A 20,772-nucleotide genomic window follows, 5' to 3' on the forward strand; every position below is an offset into this window, starting at 1 on the left:
GCCCCATCACCACAAGAATCTCTGCTGCTGCCCTTTCACAGTCGCACCCCGGCCGGCCCTCCCACAGCCCCAGGTGCTCCCTGACTCCCGGTCACCACACTTCTGTTCTCTGTCTCGACAGTTTGTTATTTTAAAGATGTTATGTGAATGGAATCATACCGTATGTCATCTTTTGGGGCTGATTTTTTCACTCAGTGTAATTCTCTGGAGAGTCATTCAAGTTGTTTCATACGTCAACAGTTTGCTCTGATTTCCTGCTGCGTAATATTCCACCAATCTACAACAGTTTGTTGAACCACTCGCCCACAGAGATATGTTGAGCATATTTTTATGGATTATTTCTGGGTTCTTTTCTGTGCGGTTTCCACAAATATCACACTATCTTGATAATGCAGCAATATAATTCTAGGTAGAGGGATTTCTTCCACCTCTTTTTAAAGATAATTTTAACTAGCTTAGGGCCTAGCCTTTTCCATCTAGGTTTCAGAATAAGGTTGGCTATATTTACAAAAGCATAGAACATAGGAGCAGCGAGGTTTTTGACAAAAAGGGCTCCTGTTGTACAGCCACCCCTTCCCCATCCTTTGGCTAGGGGGCTGGGGAAAGCAGGCTTTTTTTTTTCTTTTTCACCTGTGCCCAGGCTGCGGCACTCTAATATTATTAGTGGCAATAAGAGTGCTCCGGAAAGCCACTGCTGCATTGCTCCTCAGTCCCATGGGCCCGAGGCAGCCTGCCTTCTTCCCACTTTTCTCGTGTTTGTTTCTGGTGTTATGTCCAAGAGGAGGGCTTCAGAAGAATGGTAGCAGGAGTTCCAATGTAAATTTTTAATGTTATTTGTGGTGTAAGAAGAAAGAAGAAAATAATCACAGAAATATGCAGAAATAAACTTTCAGACACTTTCCACTATTTATAAAATGCTACCTTGTGTGGTCACCTAATAACCACAGAGGGACAAATAGAATCAAAGGAAAAAAAAAAAAAAAAACCCGTTTCCCCAGGTCCCACCCAGCCCAGGCGCAGGCACACAACAAAGTGCGTCCTCAATGAGTATTTGCTAATTTACTTATGATGCTCCTCATTTAAGAAACTTTTGAAATGTCCTAGGCTCTCTTTGGAAGTGAACTCTACATTCTTGGAACACAAGAGAGGACCAAAATAAAGAGACAAGAGTGTTGCTCAAAAAAGAATGTGGCTTTGCCCTGAAGCTTTTTGTTGTGTCTGCCATCAAGAAGAGTAACTGAGGATAACAGACAGTACTTATACTGTCACCAGATTTATACAACAAAGGTGTCACTGCAATTCAATGGGGGAATGGAAGAGTGTTTCAATAAATGGTGCTGAATCAATTATATATCCACAAGGAAAGAAATGAGCCTTGGCTCCTAACTCACACCACATGTAAAAATCAATTTCAAATAGAATCTTAGATCTAAATGTGAAAGGTTGAGAAGATAATGTTGGAGAATAATGTCAGGACCTTACACAAGCAAAAATGTATTAACTAGACACAAAAAAATATACACTCAAGGGAAATATAATTAGATAATATTTCATTAAAATTAACCTCTGGTTATAAAAAATCATCACGAAGTAAAACAGCCACATAGAGAGATAATTACGAAGGACTCTTATACAGAATCCACAGAGAACCTCTACAAATCAGTAATTAAAAACAGACAGACAAGGCATTTTATTATATTTTTTCCATTATCATTTGTCCCCCTTGTACTGCCCTCCCCGCAGAAGTCACTATACTGTTGTCCATGTCCATGAGTACTTTTCCCTTTTTGCCCAATCCCTCCACCTCCTAAGGCCCCGCCACCCATAGCTGTAAGCCTGCTCTGCATCTGTAGGTCTGTCTCTATTTTGCTTGTTAGTTCAGTTTGTTCATTAGACCCCACATATTAATGAAAATCATATGGTGTTTGTCTTTCTCTGACTGGCTTATTTCACTTAGCACAATGTTCTCCAGGTTCATTCACGCTGTCAGAAAGAGTAAAATTATCTTCTTCTTGATGGTTGAGTCACATTCCATTGTGCACATGTCCCATAGCTGTTTTATCCACTCACCTACTCAAGGATACTTGGGCTGCTTCCATATCTTGGAAATTGTAAATAATGCTACAATGAACATAGTGGTGCTTATCTTCTTTCAAACAGTGTTTTGGGTTTCTTTGGATATATTCCCAGAAGTGGGATTGCTGGGTAAAAGGCAGATCCATTTTTAATTTTTTGAGGTGTCTCCATACTACTTCCCACAGTGGCTGCACCAATTTGCATTCTCACCAACAGTGCAAAAGGGTTCCCCTTTCTCCATATCTTCACCAGAACTTGCTGTTTGTTGATTTACTGGTGACAGCCACTGTGACTGGTGTGAGGTGATACCTCATTGTGGTTTTAATTTGCATTTCTCTGATGATTAGCGATGTTGAGCATCTTTTCAGATGTCTACTGGACATCTGAATGTCCTCTTTGGAAAAGTATCTGTTCAGGTCATTTGTTCAGTTTTAAATTGGATTGTTGGTATTTCTGGTGTTGAATATTGTAAGTTCTTCATAAAATTTGGATATTAACCCTTGTGAGATGTATCATTGGTGAACATGTTCTCACATTCCATGGGCTGTCTTTTTATTTTGCTGATGATTTCCTTTGCTGTGCGAAAACTTTCTAGTTTGATGTAGTCCCATTTATTTATTCTTCCTTTTGTTTCCCTTGCCTGAGGAGACATATCAAATATTGCTATGAGCAATGTCCAAGATTTTGCTGCCTAAGTTTTCTTCTAGGATTTTTATGGTTTCTGGTCTGAACATTTAAGTCTTTGATCCATTTTGTATTTATTCTTATGTGTGCTGTATGAAGGTGGTCTAGTTTCATTTTTCTGTGTCTGTCCAATTTTCCCAGGATCATTTATCAAGTAAGTTATCTTTAGCCCATTGTATGTGCTTGCATCCTCTGTCAAATATTAATTGCCTATAAAGGTGTGGGTTTATTTCTGGGCTCTCTATTCTGCTCCATTGATCTATGTGCCTGTTTTTATCTAGTACCAAGCATCCTGTTTTGATAACTATGGCTTTATGGTACAGTTTGATATTAAGTAGCACGATTCCTCCAACTTTGTTCTTCTTTCTCAGGATTGCTGTTGCTGTGTGGGACCTTTTGTGGTTCCATATAAATTTTTGAGATATTTGTTCTAGTTCTATAAAATACATCATCAGAATCTTGATAGAAATTGCATTGAATCTATATATTGCTTTGGATAGCATGAACATTTTAATGACATTAATTCTTATTAACCATGAACATGGTATATGCTTCCAGTTATTTTTATCTTCTTCAATGTCTTCCTTCACAGTCATACAATTTTCTGAGTATACATCTTTTACATCCTTGGTTAGATTTATTTTGAGGTATTGTACTCTTTTTGACTTTTTTTTAATGAGCAAAATAATTTCATTGACTTTTCATAAAATAGAATATACAAATCCACAATTAGCATATGAACAGTAATTGATATTATTAGAAACTAGGGGAATACAAGATAAAACTACACACCTGTTAGAATAACTGAATTAAAGAGAAAATGGCAATCCACATGCTCCTGAGGATTTGGAGCAGCTGGAACCCTCATGCAGTACTAGGGGGAGGAGAGCCTGGTTCAACCACTTCTGTTTGATTATACTACTAAAGCTGAACCTACATATAACTTTGAATATATATATATATATATATATATATATATGTGTGTGTGTGTGTGTGTGTGTGTATACATATACACACATATATATCTCAAGACACATGTAAGGCTGTTCCTAGAGCCAAAGATGAAAAGTAACCCAAATGTCCATTAACAATATAAGATTAAGTTTCATATATTCACACTGCAAAATATATACAGCAATAATAGTGCACGGTTCCACTTTATATGAAGTTCTAAAGGAGGAAAAACTAACCTACAATAATAAATGTCAACATAGTGGCTATCTTTGTTGCTGGAAGAGGTAAGTAGGAAATGAGGCTCAGGAAAAGTTTCCAGGAACTGGTAATGTTCTCTGTCTTTATCTGTTGGTTGTTACCTGAGTACAACTTAAAACTTTATTGAGGTAGACATTTAATTCATGTATTTTACTGTATGAGAATGTTGCATATCGTTAAGAAAGTTTATAAAAGGATTATCTACATAAACAAAAAAGAAGAAGAAAAACAGGCAAAAGACAGTTGACAGAAGGAACAGAAATGGCCCTCAAACATATAGAGATGCTCTGCCCAATTTTATTCCCACTATAAACTCTGGGAGATACTATTACTTGACTACAACGCTGGCAAAAAAATTAACATAGTTGATAGTGATAAGTCTGTTAGCCAACTCTATTACTGGCAGAAGGGAAAAATAATGCAGCCTGTTTGAAGGGAAATTTTGCAAATCTAACAAAACCTTACAGGCATTTACCCTTTGACCTCGAAATCACAATTCCAAGAATTTACCCTAAAGAAATACCTTCACAAATACAAAACTATATATGCATAAGATTACTCATTGCAACACTGATTGAAATAGCAAAATACTAAAAACCAATTAACTGCTCATAAAGGAGGCTAGGTAAATAAATTGTACACAGCCACACAACAGAATACCATGGCACTGTCAAAAAGATCAATAATTTCAGTAAACTGATAGTGATTTCCAGATATACAGGGGTGGGCAAAAGTAGATTTGCAGTTGTGAGTACAAAAACACAGACTTTTTTCTTTTTTTTAAAGATTTTATTTATTTATTTATTTTTAGAGAGGGAAGGGAGGGAGATAGAGAGAGAGAGAAAGAAACATCAATGTGCGGTTGCTGGGGGTTATGGCCTGCAACCCAGGCATGTACCCTGGCTGGCAATCGAACCTGGGACACTTTGGTTCCCAGCTCGCGCTCAATCCACTGAGCTACGCCAGCCAGGGCCCGACTTTTTTCTTGTACTATTTGTTAATCGTATTATTTTCCATACAAACAACTATAATCCTACTTTTGTCCCGCCTGTTTTATTGTAAAGTGATGAAAGCAAAATGCAAAACAGTGTATATAATAAGCTATCTCCTTAAAATAAAAGACAAACATGAATATATGTATGTATTTGCTTATTTTTGAAGAATAGTCCAAAAATGGGAAGTGGGGGACTATTGAGGTGGAAAAGATAGAGATTAGAAAGTCTTTTCTGAGTGTACTTTTACATAGTTTTGACTTTTGAAATATTTAAATACTTTACATATTCCAAACTTAATATAAAGGGATAAAAACATAAACTCTCACAATTTAATATACACAGAAATAAATGAACCTAAACCTCTATATCAAATTGGTAACCACAGTGAAGAAAGGTTTTGTCTTCTGAACATAGTACTCTGATTGTCTGCCCTTGGAATAAATGACCTACATTCTAAAAACAAAAAAACTTGCAAAGAAACTCTGAAATTTACTTAGCATATATTCGTTGACAGTTGTGATAATTGACATTTGGTAAAACTATTTTGTATGCATCACAGGATAAAGCATATACACATTTATGTTCCCTCCCCACCCAGCTCTATGCAGTGAAAGGGTCTAGAAGCCATACTCCAGACACAATGAGCATCCAGGTCTGGGTTTCCACACACCATTAAAAGAACCAAGGCTTCTTAGAAAAATGTCTGGGGCTCCAGGTGTGGGACAGAAAAAGTAAGAGACGAGTGATGCTGAAGTACCTGACTATACCAAAAAGCAAAGTGCTCAGAGACTAATGGGAACTTGACAACCTCACTTCTCTCTAGAAGATTTTAGGAACTTTTTCTTTACCCTGAATGTTCTTATATTTCACAAGAATTGGTCTGAATTTAAAGATGCCTTCATCCACTTTGCTGTGCTCTCAGAACTCATCAGTCTGAAGATCTGAATTATTTCCCAGAGCACAAGAGGAGCTTCTATTATTAAATTCGACATTTTCAACTCCTTGCTTACTGTTGTATCTTCTGGAATTCCAAGAATTTAGATATCATACCAACTTGACTAAGCCTGTCTCTCTGCCCTTCTTTCAAGTTTTCTGCCTCCCTTTTGCTCTGTGTTCTAGAAAATTCCCTTATAGTCATCTTTCAAAGCTTTCATTGAATTATTTTAATTTCAGCAAACAAATGTCTAATTTTCAAAAGTTCTTCTTTATTCTTTGATTGTTCCTATTTTACTACATCCTATTATTTTCTAGACGTGACTTTCCAAAACCTCCTCTAAGGATTTTTTTTAATATTCTCTTCTATTCCTTACTTATGTGTTCCTTTCAAAGACATCTGTTTATCACTCTTTTGTAATACTGTATGCATCTTGTCACACGTCTTGTGGATATTTCTGATTAAAGAACAGGTGGGCTTTTTCATCTATGGCTGTTACTGGTTTCTTCTGCTTGATCCGACAGTCTCACCTATAAGGCAGCTAGCTTGCAGGGAGTTCTGTGTATGGAGATATTGGCCTTGTCAAAAGGCAGGGTTTACTTTAGCATGAGCATAAGTGGGCCTTCAAATATCAAGAAGGCAAGGGCTTCACTTGTAGCATATGCACTCCAATTATCCCCCAGGCTAAATAATACACTGGATTATTTATACACTGTATAAATAATACACTGGAAGAAGTAAACAGTACATTAGATGAAGCAGATGATCATACCAGTGATTTGGAAGACAAGGTAGAAAATCCCTCTGATTTGCTGAGAATAGAGGTCTCCATTTTTCAACTTGGGTAAAATGCTAGGCCGCTCTATTCTACAGGGTAGAGCTGCAGGTAGAGGACATCAGTGCACGTGTGGGCTGTAGCTTAACTATTCATTCTATCTCCTCCATTCACTGCGCTTACACCCCACTGTGCATCTTCTCTCAACTTGAAATACCTATCATGGCCAATGGAAGTCTGCAGAATACAAGGTGTAGTGAACTTTCAAAAACCCTCAGTCATAAAAAGATTCTCAATGTTCCCACTAAGAAATTACTGAACCCATCTGTTTTTATTCTTTCTCTTTTTAAAATTTCTGTAATATTTGAGATAAAGAGAAAAATCACTGTCCCATAAAAAGAACATCAGTTCTCATTTTATAGGCATGTACACATTCTTGGGTCTCCTCTACTAGTTTGTTTTACCTTTAAGATGCCTCTTATTCTTTGATTTATCTCCAAGCAGTAGCGGTGGTTTTTCAAACATGACATTGGGCCCTTGAGGGGGGCAACATGTGAACATCTGCAGGAATCTACCAGATACTCAATTTGTATTAAAACAAAGACTATGCGAAGACTTGCACTCCACCACTCTGATATTTCTGTTGATCAAAAGCAGCATTTGAACTTGTGCCAGCTTCAGAGTTGTCAGCTTTTATCTCACTAAACTTCGCCGGGCTTGTTTCTCTTACCTGTAAGCCGTCGTTCCTCATGCAGCCTCAGGTCCCACCTCTAATCCCATTACCTTCATTAATAATAACAACCAATCAAGGTTGGCTTCGAGCCATTTATTTATGTATCAAATACTAAATATGTAAAGTGCTTACATATTAGCCAGTAGTCTGGTACTTTAAAAAATTAATATTTGTAACAACTTTAGAAGGTAGGTATCGTAATGATTCTCATTTACAGATGAGGAAGCTGAGCTACAAAGAAACTAGGTAACTTGCCCAAAGTCACACAGCCAATAAATAGCAAAGCTCGGATTTGCACTTTGGTAGCCTGGCTCTAGTCTGTGAACCATCATGTTACAGAGAAAAAATTCTTCCTCCTTAATAAGAGAAAAAAATGTAAGGTGTGCAATTATAGCTACCACTTCCTCAACGCCCACAATGTATCAGACCTTCACATATATCACTGCTAATTCTGACAAACCATCCCAAAGACGACAGATATTGTCCCTATTTTGAAGACAAGTAAACCAAGGCTCAGACTGTGACGTGCCTCCAACCACACAGCTAGTCAGGGAGTTGAAACTGGAACCCAGAACAGCCTGGCTCTAAAGTCCTCGCTCTTTCCAAAATGTTTTGCTGCCGCCCTCATCATCTGAGAAAAGAGAAAGAGACTTTTACTCCATTTAATACAACAATCTGCAACGTGAAAAATGCTGTCCCTAAATTTGGCCCACGCCCCTGGTCTAATACCCTGAGAATTTTATTTTTAGACCAGCCTTCCCCAAAGGTTTCACTTTTGCTTTCAGAACACCATTCCCTGAGGGCTCGAGGCAGCATGAGAGCAGATATTATTTTTATGCAGAGTTGATGAAATGAACAAAAAAAAGAGAGAGCAGTGACTAAAACAAGAACATTTCTGGGAGTAAAATTGTACTTCCACAATTAAAAAGTATGCCTAACATGATAAGGAAAATTCCACTATCTCTCATCCTCAGACATTATTTTCATAATGTTCACTAAGAATTAAACAGTCTGGATAATTTCTGGAAATCTAAACAGTTAGGATTGGTTAGAGTTGGGTAAACTACGTGAATGAAGAATGCTTTAGATTTTAAAACATTTTAGGTGTATGCTTTAGAACTCCGAAGTCAGTCTAAAACTGTCTTACAAATAAAATGTTTCAAAATGCAACTCCTAAGGCTGCTATTCAGAATGTGTGTGTGTGTGTGTGTGTGTGTGTGTGTACACGTGATACTTACTTTAGGGATGACATTAATTTAACTTCATGGAAGGAAAGTAATATATTTAATTCCCTTTTTACATCTGTGAAAATTTATCAAACAGATAGTTATCTTCCATAAAAGTAATACAACACCAAGAAAAATTTGGTCCTATATTAGTAATTTGGATAGATGTGAGAAAGAATGACTCAAAAATGGGATGCTTCATAGCCTTGAGACCATGCTCCTAAATGAAATGATATAAATCAATAACTAAAGACATTTTTCAGTGATTAGGAAATGAACATAGCTTAGGAAAAGACATAGGAAGCAATCTTCATGAGCTTAGTGCTGCCACCTCTGCACTACTTTTAATGCAACCTGCTTCACGTTAAGATAGGCTATACCACATGCCAGATACCAAAAAAGAGTACAAGAGAAAAGCAGATATAATCCTTGCCTTCAAAAGTTTTCAAACATATAAAGAGCAATAAAAAAGCTACTTTTTCCAAGGTCATTAAGGTAATAACCCTTTATCTTCAGATGCATGAATTCTTTATTTTTACAGGCAACGTTATGCAGTTCTTAAAAATTGATGACAAATAATGAGAAATTACAGGCTAATAAAGAGAAGATGTCAAAGACTAACCATCGTTTGAAACCGTATTCAGTCTCAATAACATAAAAAAAGTTGCAATGTTATTTTTTGCCTTGCATATTTTCAAAGGTTTAATGAAAATGAAAATAATTCTGACAAACTAGTACTCCACTAATAAAAATGCCACTTCACAGTAACTCAACTAGCTTTATCAACAGCCTTAGAAAACATTCCCAATATTTCTTCCCAGCAAAAACAAAGACAAAACCTGTGGCAGACCAATGGTCCCACCAAGAACAACAACAAAAAAAATGGATACATTTTTTTAAACCTCTTTGAAGGCATCTAAGAGCTACCAAAGCAATGAGAATCTGAGAGGCCACGGTCTCAGAGAGACGGAAATGCGAAGCACTCAATGATACTTACTTCTCTCCTGGAGGCAGGAAACAATTCTAAATTGCGAGCTCTTAAGTTTTTCTCAAGGCAGCTGGAAAGTGAAAAGCCTGAAAAGTGGCAGCTGAAAGGCTTTAAAGCAGCTGAGAAGCTTCAAGTTGAGTAAGAAAGGCAGCTGGTGACTGAGAAGCTGAGCAGAGCAGAGTCCATCAGTCTCAAGGGGCTGGAAGCTAGCATTCAGGGCTCACCGGAGTGGGGGACACAACTTCTAAAGGACTACACTCTTAGAATAGGAGAGAACAGGAAACTGAAAAGCCCTCATAACAACCAACACCATCCTCTAACTAGCTCAAGTTTGTGTTTCTTAGCCTTAATTTTCCAAGTCAAGTTTATTTTTAGGACACAAATAAAATATCAAAAGTATTAGCTATATAAAGGAAATATTAATAAGTTGGCCAAAGGCATCATTATAAGGATAAAAAAAGCAGCCCTGGCTGATGTAGCTCAGTGGATTGAGTGCCAGCCTGCAAACCAAAGGGTCATCAAATTGATTCCCAGTCAGGGCACAGGCCTGGGTTGTACCAGGCCCCCAAGAGGGGACACACAAGAGGCATCCACACATTGATATCTCCCTCTCTCCCTCCCTTCCCCCTCTCTAAAAATAAATAAATAAAATCTTTAAATAAGAATGAAAAAGCAAGCCAAATAACAGAAACATTTGCAACTGAATAATCGACAACAGACTCATACCCTGAATATAGATACATATTTTAATGCCAATAAATTTATAAGAAAACCACAAATCCAGTGAATAATGAACCAAGAAACTGAAAACTTTACAAAGATAGATATCCAAATAGACACATGCACATACACCCCCCCAAAAACATGGAGAGGTCCTCTCCCTCATTATTCATCAGGGAAATGCAAATGAAAACCACAGTAAGACACAAATGCAACAGAAGGGCTATATTAAAAAGACAGAACCTGGCTGGCATAGCTCAGTGGATTGAGCGAGGGCTGCGAACCAAAGCATCGCAGGTTTGATTCCCAGTCAGGGCACATTCCCGGGTTGCAGGCCAGGTCCCCAGTGGGGGCCACATGAGAAGCAACCACACATTGATGTTACTCTCTCTCTCTCTCTTTCTCCCTCCCTTCCCCAAATAAATAAATAAATAAATAAAATCTTAAAAAAAAAGAAAAGAAACTTAACTATCTAAAAAAATGTGAAACATTTCTCATAAAAAAAAGAAAGACAGAAAACAGCAAGTGCTGGTCAGGGTGTGGTGCAAATGAGACATCCATCCATTTCTGTTCGGAGTAGAAACTGGTAAATGTCTGTGGAAAACAGTTTGCCGTTATGGTAAATTTGTAGTTATGCCTGCTCTACAACCCAGCAAACCCACTCCTGGATATACACTGCACAGAAATGCTCACATCTGTGCACCAAAAGTCAAGTACAAGCACAGTCCTAGAAGCAACATTAAAAGTAGCCAAATAATAGAAAAGCAAAAACGTCCATCAATAGAAAAACTGATAAATAAATGTGATACATTCCTATAAATGAAAACCTGTAAGGCCATGAACACGGACAAACTCCTGCAACACACCACATTGATGAGTCTCACAAATACGATACTCTGCAAAAGACACAGACCAAAAATGTATATATATCATTATCCCGTTAATATAACATTCAAAAACAGGCAAAATAAATCTATGGTGTTAGTAATTATTGGTTACCTTTGGGGAAGAGTAGAATACCCAGGAAGAGGCTTCTGGGAGGTTCTGAGGTGCTCCTGACATGCGGATAATATTCTCTCAATCTGTGCAGTAGTTATATACATGTATTCATTTTTCCAAATTTCACTGAACTTTGACCCTATGATTTGTACATCTTCCTCTTTGATGATATAAGCACATGAAAAAATACTCAACTTCACTGTCATCAGGTAAAGGCATATTAAAACCACAATGAAATATTTCACACCCACTAGCATGGCTATAATAAATAAGACAGTAACGAGTGTTGCTGAGAATATGAGAAATAGTAACCCTTCCACATTGCTGGTGGCAATGTAAAATGATGGGGCCACTTCAGAAAACAGTTCGGCAGTTTCTCAAGTATTTAATCATAAAACTCCCATAAAATTCAGCAATTCCAATCCTAAGTACTGACCCTTGAGAAATGAAAATGTATGTCCACACAACGGATGCACATGAATGTTCACAGGAGCATTATTCTTAACAGCACAAGCCTAGAAACAACCTAAATGCCCATCTACTGGTAAATGGATATACAAAATGTAATACATCTCTTCAGTGGAATACTTGTTGGCAATAAAAAGAAATGAAATACAGATACATGCTATGTCATGAATAAACCTCAAAATATTAGAGCTAGCAAAAACCCATCACAAAAAACCCTGTATAATTCCACTCACAGAAATGCTCAGAAAAGGCAACTGTATAGAGACAGAAAGTAGATTAACGGTTGCCTGGGACTAGGTACAGAAGGGGGATTAGCTATAAAAATGCACAAGGGATCTTACGGAGGTAAGAAAATGTTGTTAGACTGATTATGGTAACGGTTGAGCCACTTACTAAAACTACTGAACTGTACTCTTGAAACAGTTGAGTTTTATATTATGTTAAATATATCTCAGTAAACTTGTTAAAAATTTCAAGTACATCACAGCAGGAATATGGAACCAACCAAATTGTTCACATTAAGGAAACAGGCTGAATTATGTGATTTACATAATAGAATGTTGTACAGCCATCAAAGATGTTTTTGAGGAGTGATGTCACAAGACGAGCATGTTGAGTGAGGCAATCATACTCCAAACCTGTACACACAGTATGATCTTTCTACGTTTTTTCAATTTTTAAGAGATTGGGAGAAACACATCAAAATATCATGAGATGTTTCTGACCAGTAGGATTATTGGTGATACATTTTTTCTTTTATTTTTCAAATCTTAAATAAATTGAGTAGCTCATTTATATTCAAGAAAAAATCACTGAAGAACATTTTCACATATTATATATTAATATTTCTTTTCAACTATCCTAAGGCATAAACCTTTAAAACAAACTCTACTCCTTAGAAAAGATTTTAAGAAAGCAAAATCGGCATTGCCCTGCTTATCTCCCCATGCCTGTTGTGCACTTAAAACTCAGGAAACCCATGACAGGAGGATTGACTCAAATGTACCTTACCCTTTAGGCAAGTGTTACTGCTATTATTATGCAAGAAAGGTACTCTCATCAGCAAAGGGCAAAACAGACATATGAGTAAAATATAACTCTGTTATCCCCCAAAGCACAATATTTAAATATAGTTATTTATCCAGTCATTGCTTTGAAAAGAACCCCATGTTTCTTCCAAATATTTACCAACTAATTAAAAAAATAGTACCTACTGCTTTATATTAATCTCTAGATCACCCTTTGGGTTCCCACAAATATCCCCTGGGAAACAATGCAATTTTTTAAAAAAGAAAAAAACTGTGTTTTTGGTTTTTGCTATTCAGAAATAGTTGCATTTGTTTGTTTAAAATTTTTCAGTCCAACGTTAGAGTCATCTGAATTTCTGGGCACAGCCCGACTCGCCACTCCACTTTTTAAACCTGTTCCCTTTAGAAATCTGACTCATCTGATCCCATACGCCTGTCTCCATGAGGGCTAGATATTTTCTCTAGTAGTCATAGAGTTAGCACAATGAAAGCTTAAATAAGCTCCATGAAACTGGTATTCCTTCTAAACATGCTGGTACTGCACTCTCTTCTCCGCTGCTTCTTAACACAAAAGATTTCGGCTTGTCCTTTGCAGGAAATAAAGTCAGCCAGGGCCACAAGATACTTTCTAGTGAGCACTTCCATGCTCTGCCTCCAGATACCCACTGCGTCCACCTTAGCAGTGGTCAGAGCAGCTGGTTGCCATTTACACACTATGTTATAGCACAGGCTGATTTCTCGGTTCCTCGTCAGAAAAATGAAGGTGATCGTAGTGCACCCTAGTTCATGAAGCTGTTGTCAGGGTTAAATACTGCGGCAGATGTCAAGTCCTGACACACAGCCAGTGCTCAGCAAATATGAGCAGCAACTCCATGCAGCCAGAAAAGAAAACCACGTCCTCCACAACACGGCACTTCAGTGACACTGAGGATTCTACCCTGTCACTCTTGCAAGTGACTATTGTCCCTATTTCACTCCAAACTGAATTTAAGCCTGTTTCTCACTTCAAGATTCCACACTGAGAATTTGATATACTTTTCCTTCTCTTCCTCTGATCACCTCCACTCCAGCTTCTGGCCCCTCTATTTCAGAAGAGTGACCTTCAATAATCTCTTTGCAGAGCAAAAGAGATGTAGTTTCTTTGTACTTTCAGTGATTCAAACATAGTGGAAGTCTATATATTCCCTCCTAGGCCTCCTAGAAACAGTCCACAACCACCACACCCAGTGTATTCCTGTCTCCAGATGCAACTAACTAGAGCTTACCTGCTCTTTCACAACACCTGCTGCTGCTGACTATGACTGTCCTGAGAGCTCCAGGCGGGTCATTTCAACCAAGATGGCCAGGACTTCAACCTCACACCAGGTACTGTATTAACTGTTGGAGATCCACAGGACATGCTGTCTGTCTACTAAAAACAAATGGGGGATACACCTGCTTATGCCATGGTCTCCTCTTATTTCCTGTACATCTGGGTAATGTCACTGCCTAAGATGGTTCAAACATCATCTCTTAGCATAAGACAGTGTGTAAGACTCCCTACCTCACCACCTTACCACCTTGCCTCCCCACATCAACCAGATACATGTTCTCCTATGGTACAATAAAAATTTCAGAGAATGTGAAATCAGAATACCCTAATGAAATTACCAGAGACTTCAAATAGCCTCTATATACAAGAGTCAACCATATTTTGTATATATTTTTTTATTTAAAAAAGACATTAAAATCCTTGGTATTGTTACATGTAAACTTAATTCATTACCATAGTAAATTCCAATAAACATAAGAGATGTATGGAATTACACCTGTCCCCTCTTATCCAGTTTCACTTTCTGTAGTTTCAGAACCTGCAATCAACTGTGGTCCAAAAATATTAAATGGGAAATTCCAGAAATTAACAATTCATAAGTTTTAAATTGTACACCATGCTGAGTAGTGCCATGAAGTCTTGCACCATCCCCCTCCATCCTACCCATGATGTAATGGGCAGCTTTGTCCAGCATGTCCTCCTCCCTGTACTTGCTACCTGCCCATTAGTTGCTTAGTAGCTTCCTCAGTAATCAAATCAACTGCTGTGGTATCTTGGTGTTTGTGTTCAAGTAACCCTTATTTTACTTCATAATGGACACAAAGCACAAGAGTAGTGATGCTGGCAATGTCAACGAGAAGCCATAAAGTGTTTCCTTTAAGTGAAAAGGGGAGTTAGTACAGTAAGACATTTTGAGAGAGGAAACCACATTTATATAACTTTCATTACAGTATATTGTTATAACTGTTCTGTTTTATTATTAGTTGTTGTTAAGATCCAACTGTACCTAAACTTTATCATTTGTATGACTGTATAGAAAAAAAACATGGCACATACAGGGTTTGGAATTATCTGTGGTTTCAGGCATCCACTGAAGGCCTTGGAGCACACCCGCTGTGGATAAGGGGGAACTACTGCATCAAAGGTTTTCATGAGTGGAAAGCTAAAAAATAGTGTAAGAGAAGCAGCAAAGAATTAAAGATCTTTCTACTTTTACTATACCATTTCCAAATATTATGTTGAAGAGCAATGTTGGCTCATTCTCAGAAATGATGGCAAATCTCTTTGACTTTAATTCTCCTTGACCATAATCAAAATAACTCTGGTTAACTTGGAAAGATTCTGAAAAATCTAAAGGCCATACTTAAAATACTTAGGGTGCAAACATCTATTAGGTAAGACTTCGGTTTTAGTATTCAAATCTCTTTGAATACTTAGAATAAAGTAAGACTTTAGTTTGAGTATTCAAAACGGCCACCCAATAAAGACAGAAAACATCAACAGTCATCACGTGCCAACTGATGTCACTTGCATATCTGGCTGCGATCCTCAGTCTTCAACCATACTATCCATGTGTATTACCTAAATCATTGACATATTCTTTTCAACTTGACTTATACATTTCTTCCAATTTATTTCCTTCCTTCTTTTAATAGTCATCAAGCACCTGTTCTAAGCCAGCTTCTGATTAAGAAGAGCATACAATGCAGAACAAAACATGTATCTCTTGATATGTAATTCACAGGTCTAATGGAGATACTCACTGTAATGGTTAATTTCATGTGTTGACCTGACCAGAATACAGGGTATTTGAATAAAACATTATTTCTGGGTGTGTATGATGGTCTTTCTGGATGAGAATGGCATTTGAGCGGGTAGACTGAGTAGAGAAGACTGCCTCCCCAATGGGGATGGGCATCATCCAGTCTGCTGAAGGCCTAAACAAAACAAAAAGATGGAGGAAAGGGGAGTTCACACTCTGCCTATTTGAGCTAGAACAAACCTAGCTACCCTCAGCCTGTACTTCAGCCATTGGCCTTCCAGCTCTCAGAACTACACTATAGGCTTTCATGTGTCTCCAGCGTGCAGATGGCAAATCACGGAACTTCTCAGCCTCTATAATCATGTGAGCCAATTCCTTGTAATAACTCATATCTATCTCCTTGGTTCTATTTCTTTGAAAATCCCTGACTTATATCAAACATACATAAATGTACATACATATACAAAATAACCACTGGATTATACCATGGTATGTGTGCTGTGAAGAAAACCTCAGGATGCTCCAAGAGTAGAAAACAGAGAAAGCCTAATTTCTCATCTGTATGTCCATATTTTCTTGCAACAATCTCCAAATCTCATGTTCTAGGACAGTATATTATCCACTCAGATGAATCCTAAAGTACTAGGCTGAAAACCAGTATATTTTGGTTTTGCAGTTATAAAACTCACTAGCTAAAGGACTCTCTACTAAATCTTGCCATAGAGAAGAGTTCTTGTATAAAAATGATTACATCCTACAATCCAACCTTATTTGCATATCTGTTATTTCTAAATTTCAAGTTTCAATCAAGTTTGCAGTGAATCCAACAATGGGGAGGAATTGGTCTAGTAAAAAGGGTTACATAATTGTCATTCAAAGCATTGCATATATCACCTCCCAACACCCACCCTGCCCCCCACCACCTAAAAATCATGTCTTAGCAAAGAAGTGTTTTAGAAAAAAACCTGCAACATTCACTTTAAACCTTTAGAAATGAAAAAAATCAAGGTAAAAATGGATGTACTTTAAATGCCAAGGAACAATTTCTTGTTATGCATCACAAAACCACGAGAGAAAGGATTTGGGGTGAGGTTGTGCTGTTTGTTCGTAATTGGGTTACCCATTGATAGTGTTCCAATGATGCTGCCATGCAGTAAGGTGCCTGCTGCTAGTCCTCTGGTCCTCTGCTCAGAGATTAAAGCATCAGCAGAAGCTCTGCCAGTTCACAAAGTGCTGATGCAACTGACATATAGCTGGTAAGACCAAGGACCCATAGGGAATTCCCTGGCCCAATGACAACTACACACGCAATAGTCAGATTTGCAATTCCAGGATTTTCTCTTACACAAAAAAGGGGAAAGAGCAGTAAATACTGCTATATAAATATCACTGCTTATACTATGTGAAATTTTTCCAGAAAATTTTATTATACTTGATGTACGACCACTCCTTATTTAATTTCTCCTAACAGATATGGTCTATGAGAAAGTGCTGTGTACAGGCACACGTGTGTGTGCACTCGGTATGTATTCAATAACAGCAAGAAGCATCATGCTACAATGACCCAAATGTAGAGTTTGTCTAATGGCTGATGAAACAAATGTAAAAATTCTTCTTATATACAGAATATTGATTATGTTGGAATTGAGTAGAAGAAGCAGAATAGATTCTGAGAGGGACAGTATTTGGTAAAATGATCACTCCAAGTTGCAAGTTTGTATTATATCAGAGAAATAGAAAATTCCATTTCTGCAAGGGCCACAAACTAAATGGATGCTTTATGTAATGTGGCTTGTCATATGAATGTTCCCTGTTTATCCACTAAAAAAAATAATAATTATTATCAGAAAGATCTGTTCCTGGAACTTTATTCCAACCTAGAATCTAGATATGAACAAAGACTTTCCACGAATGAAATTCTACTATGTGAGCTGCAGATATCATTTCTATTCTGGTGCATCCTATGCAAGATGTGGAGACAGAAAAAAAAGACTTCAAAACTCATAATGCAAAAGAAAAACTATTCCATAAAAAGAGCAAAGAGAATAGTAAAAGCTTAATTTTATGACATGTATAATTATGATATGATAAACAGAATAATTACCCAGAAGTAATCAAGTTAGTCTTTTTTTAAAATCTGGATTCATTTTACCACTGTATCTAAGTTTTTATTGCTAATGCACAGTAACTGAGTTCTGAGTGACATAAATGCTGAGATCCTTAAACTCTTTCTACTTTAACTGTTCTTTACAAGGCTGTACCATATATCCATATCATGTAGGGTTAAAGAAAAAAATTGAGTATGTTATAATAACAAGATAAAAACTAAATGCTTCTTAAAATGTTTACCAAGATGTAACCATTTGAAAAAAAAAAGCACATTAATTACTACTTTTCAAAAGTGAACCTACCCAGAAGAACCCTACAGTATGCCATCTTTAACTTGCTTTTAAGAGTATAAACCACTGCAATGAAGCCCATGGGTGGTTTTTTCACTTCCCCTACTACTGTTTTAAAGACAAAGCCCAGAACTCTGAGAAAAAAAGAAAACTAAATGTGACCAGCAGTGTCTTTCAAGTTGGAAGATGCAACCAGATATAACCGAGTAATTTAAAACAAGATGTCTGCACTAACTTCTAAAGAACAAAATACAAGTCAAATACTAAATAAAGGTAAACAAGATCATGTTTAGGGCTTAGAAAGAGAAAGTGCTGATACCAATATCCTACACAGAAATTTTAAATTGATCAGCAGAGGGAAACGATACATTATAAAACCGGAGTTAAATGGGAAAAGAAAAGCGAGCACTGGCCATCTAATCTTGACACGTGCACGTCCTTTTCTTTTCCACAGCAAACACCATGCAGCGGTTAGTTAGGGTGTGCAGGCTAACTAAACAATTTTGTTTCTATTGCTGTCTGTAATCTCAGAAACAAATTAATTTCTTTAGCATAGTTAAATTTTAATCATTTGAGTTGGGATTACAGAAGTATAATATTTGTCAGAGGACTCCAATAGCAACCAGAACTAAAAGGGCCACTTCTGCTATATTAAAGATGAACAAAAAATAACTTTCTCCAAGCCAAAAAGGCAAGTAGTTTCCCTCTCAACATTTATAATCATAAAGTAGTCCTGAGATTTAAAAAAAAAAGAAAGAAAGAGAAATCTCCAAGCACAAATTTGATTTAAAATTTGCCCAGGTCAGTAGAGCACCCAAGACAGTAGGAAAAGCAAAATATTTTTCCCTCTGGAGGAATTTGCCTTTAACCCAGGCCTGAAAAAATTACCATAGAGTTCTGAGGAAAGGGAGCAGCTTATAATCAAAAACCACAAAATCTCAAAATGATTAAAGCAACATGAGTGATTAAGAGGAGGTAAAAAAAAAAAGACAAACAGATCCACCAAGAGACTTCCGTTACAGAAGTCATTAGACAACGAGCATCAAAATTTATAAAATGGTTGATACTTGTGAGCAGGAGACAAGCAGATATTAAAATGAATCAATGTTTTAGAAATAAGAAATATAACAACTAATATTAAAAACTATATCAACAAAGTACAATATTAGACATAAATGAATTAGTAAACTGCAAGTAGGAACACAAGAAATTTTTCCTGAATGTAATCAAGAGAAAACAACGGAAGACATAAAAGAGGTAACAGACAAAAAAGATAAATATAGATGGTCTAACAAACATGCAATTGGAATCTCAGTGGAGATTATAAATTTAAAACAGGAAATATTTGAAAAGATAATACATAAAACTTTTCAGAATCCCTGAAAGATGCCAGTTCTCAATCACAGCCTATCTAATGCCAATCAGGACTTTTTTCATTCATATTGGAAACATCAGAATGAAAATTCAGAATCAAAAAAGGGAAGGAGGGAGACAGGGAAAGGAAAGGATGGTAGAGACACAGAAAGAGAGAATTTTTAAGAATCTTTAAGGAGAGGGAGATTATCTGAATATCTTTAAAAGGTATTTGAAGAAACCAGAGGGAAAAAAAGATTCTCCCACAAAGGAAAAGTAATTAGCTTGACTGCTTCATTTATACTGGCAACAACAATATTCAGAAGACAACAGAATGATACTTTTTGATGTCCTGAAAGAAAATAACTGTCAAAGTATAGTTCAATACCCAGGGAATCCCTCTTTCAAGAAAGAAAGTAAAATAAAAGGACTGTAACAAAAACAAAATCTCGTTTCTTTTCTTTCTTGATCTCTCTCTCTGTCTCCCTGCACCCTCACCGTGTCCTTTATACACATATACACACACACATTCAGTAAAGGAAAGTGAAGGATGTACTTTGGGCAGGAAAAAACATGATCCCAGAGAGAAGGTCTGATATACAAAAAGGAATGGTTAGAAAAAATATTGATAAATATATGGCTAAATATAACAGACACTATATACCACCATGATAGTAATGTCTAGCTTATTAAGAGAAAAAAATCATGCTAGAACTATAATGGTCAGCAGCAGTGACACATAAGTTGGAAATGGATATCATCAGGGTTAAAGTATTCTTAGGATTTGCATTTTTAAAAAGGAGAATGTATTAGTCTGCCTGTGCTACTCTTAACAAAACATCAGACTGGTGGATTAAACAACTTTATTTTCTTACAGTTCTAGAAGCTAGAAGTTCAAGACCAAGGAGTTTTGGAGTTGGTTTCTGTCCCGACTTCTCTTTCTGACTTATGGCTGCCTTCTCACTATGTCCTCACACGGCCTTTCCTCCATGCACACATAGAAAAGGAGAATGAGATCTCTGGAGTCTCTTCTCTTCTTTAGGGACACCAGTCTTACTGTCTTAGGACTTTATTCTTATGACTTTTCGTAATTGTAATTACCTTCAGA

At 37.0% G+C, this 20,772-nt stretch overlaps 1 protein-coding gene across 2 annotated transcripts in view; it reads right to left on the reverse strand.

Moving 5' to 3' along the window:
• The window catches only part of GPR63 (G protein-coupled receptor 63), a 44,954-nt gene that overhangs the window by 15,879 nt on the left and 8,303 nt on the right, over positions 1–20,772 (reverse strand). The gene's annotated exons all lie outside the window — the stretch shown is intronic.

This window comes from Phyllostomus hastatus, unplaced genomic scaffold, assembly GCF_019186645.2.
Source record: "Phyllostomus hastatus isolate PE091 unplaced genomic scaffold, TTU_PhHast_1.1 phas_contig_40, whole genome shotgun sequence".
NCBI lineage: Eukaryota > Metazoa > Chordata > Mammalia > Chiroptera > Phyllostomidae > Phyllostomus > Phyllostomus hastatus.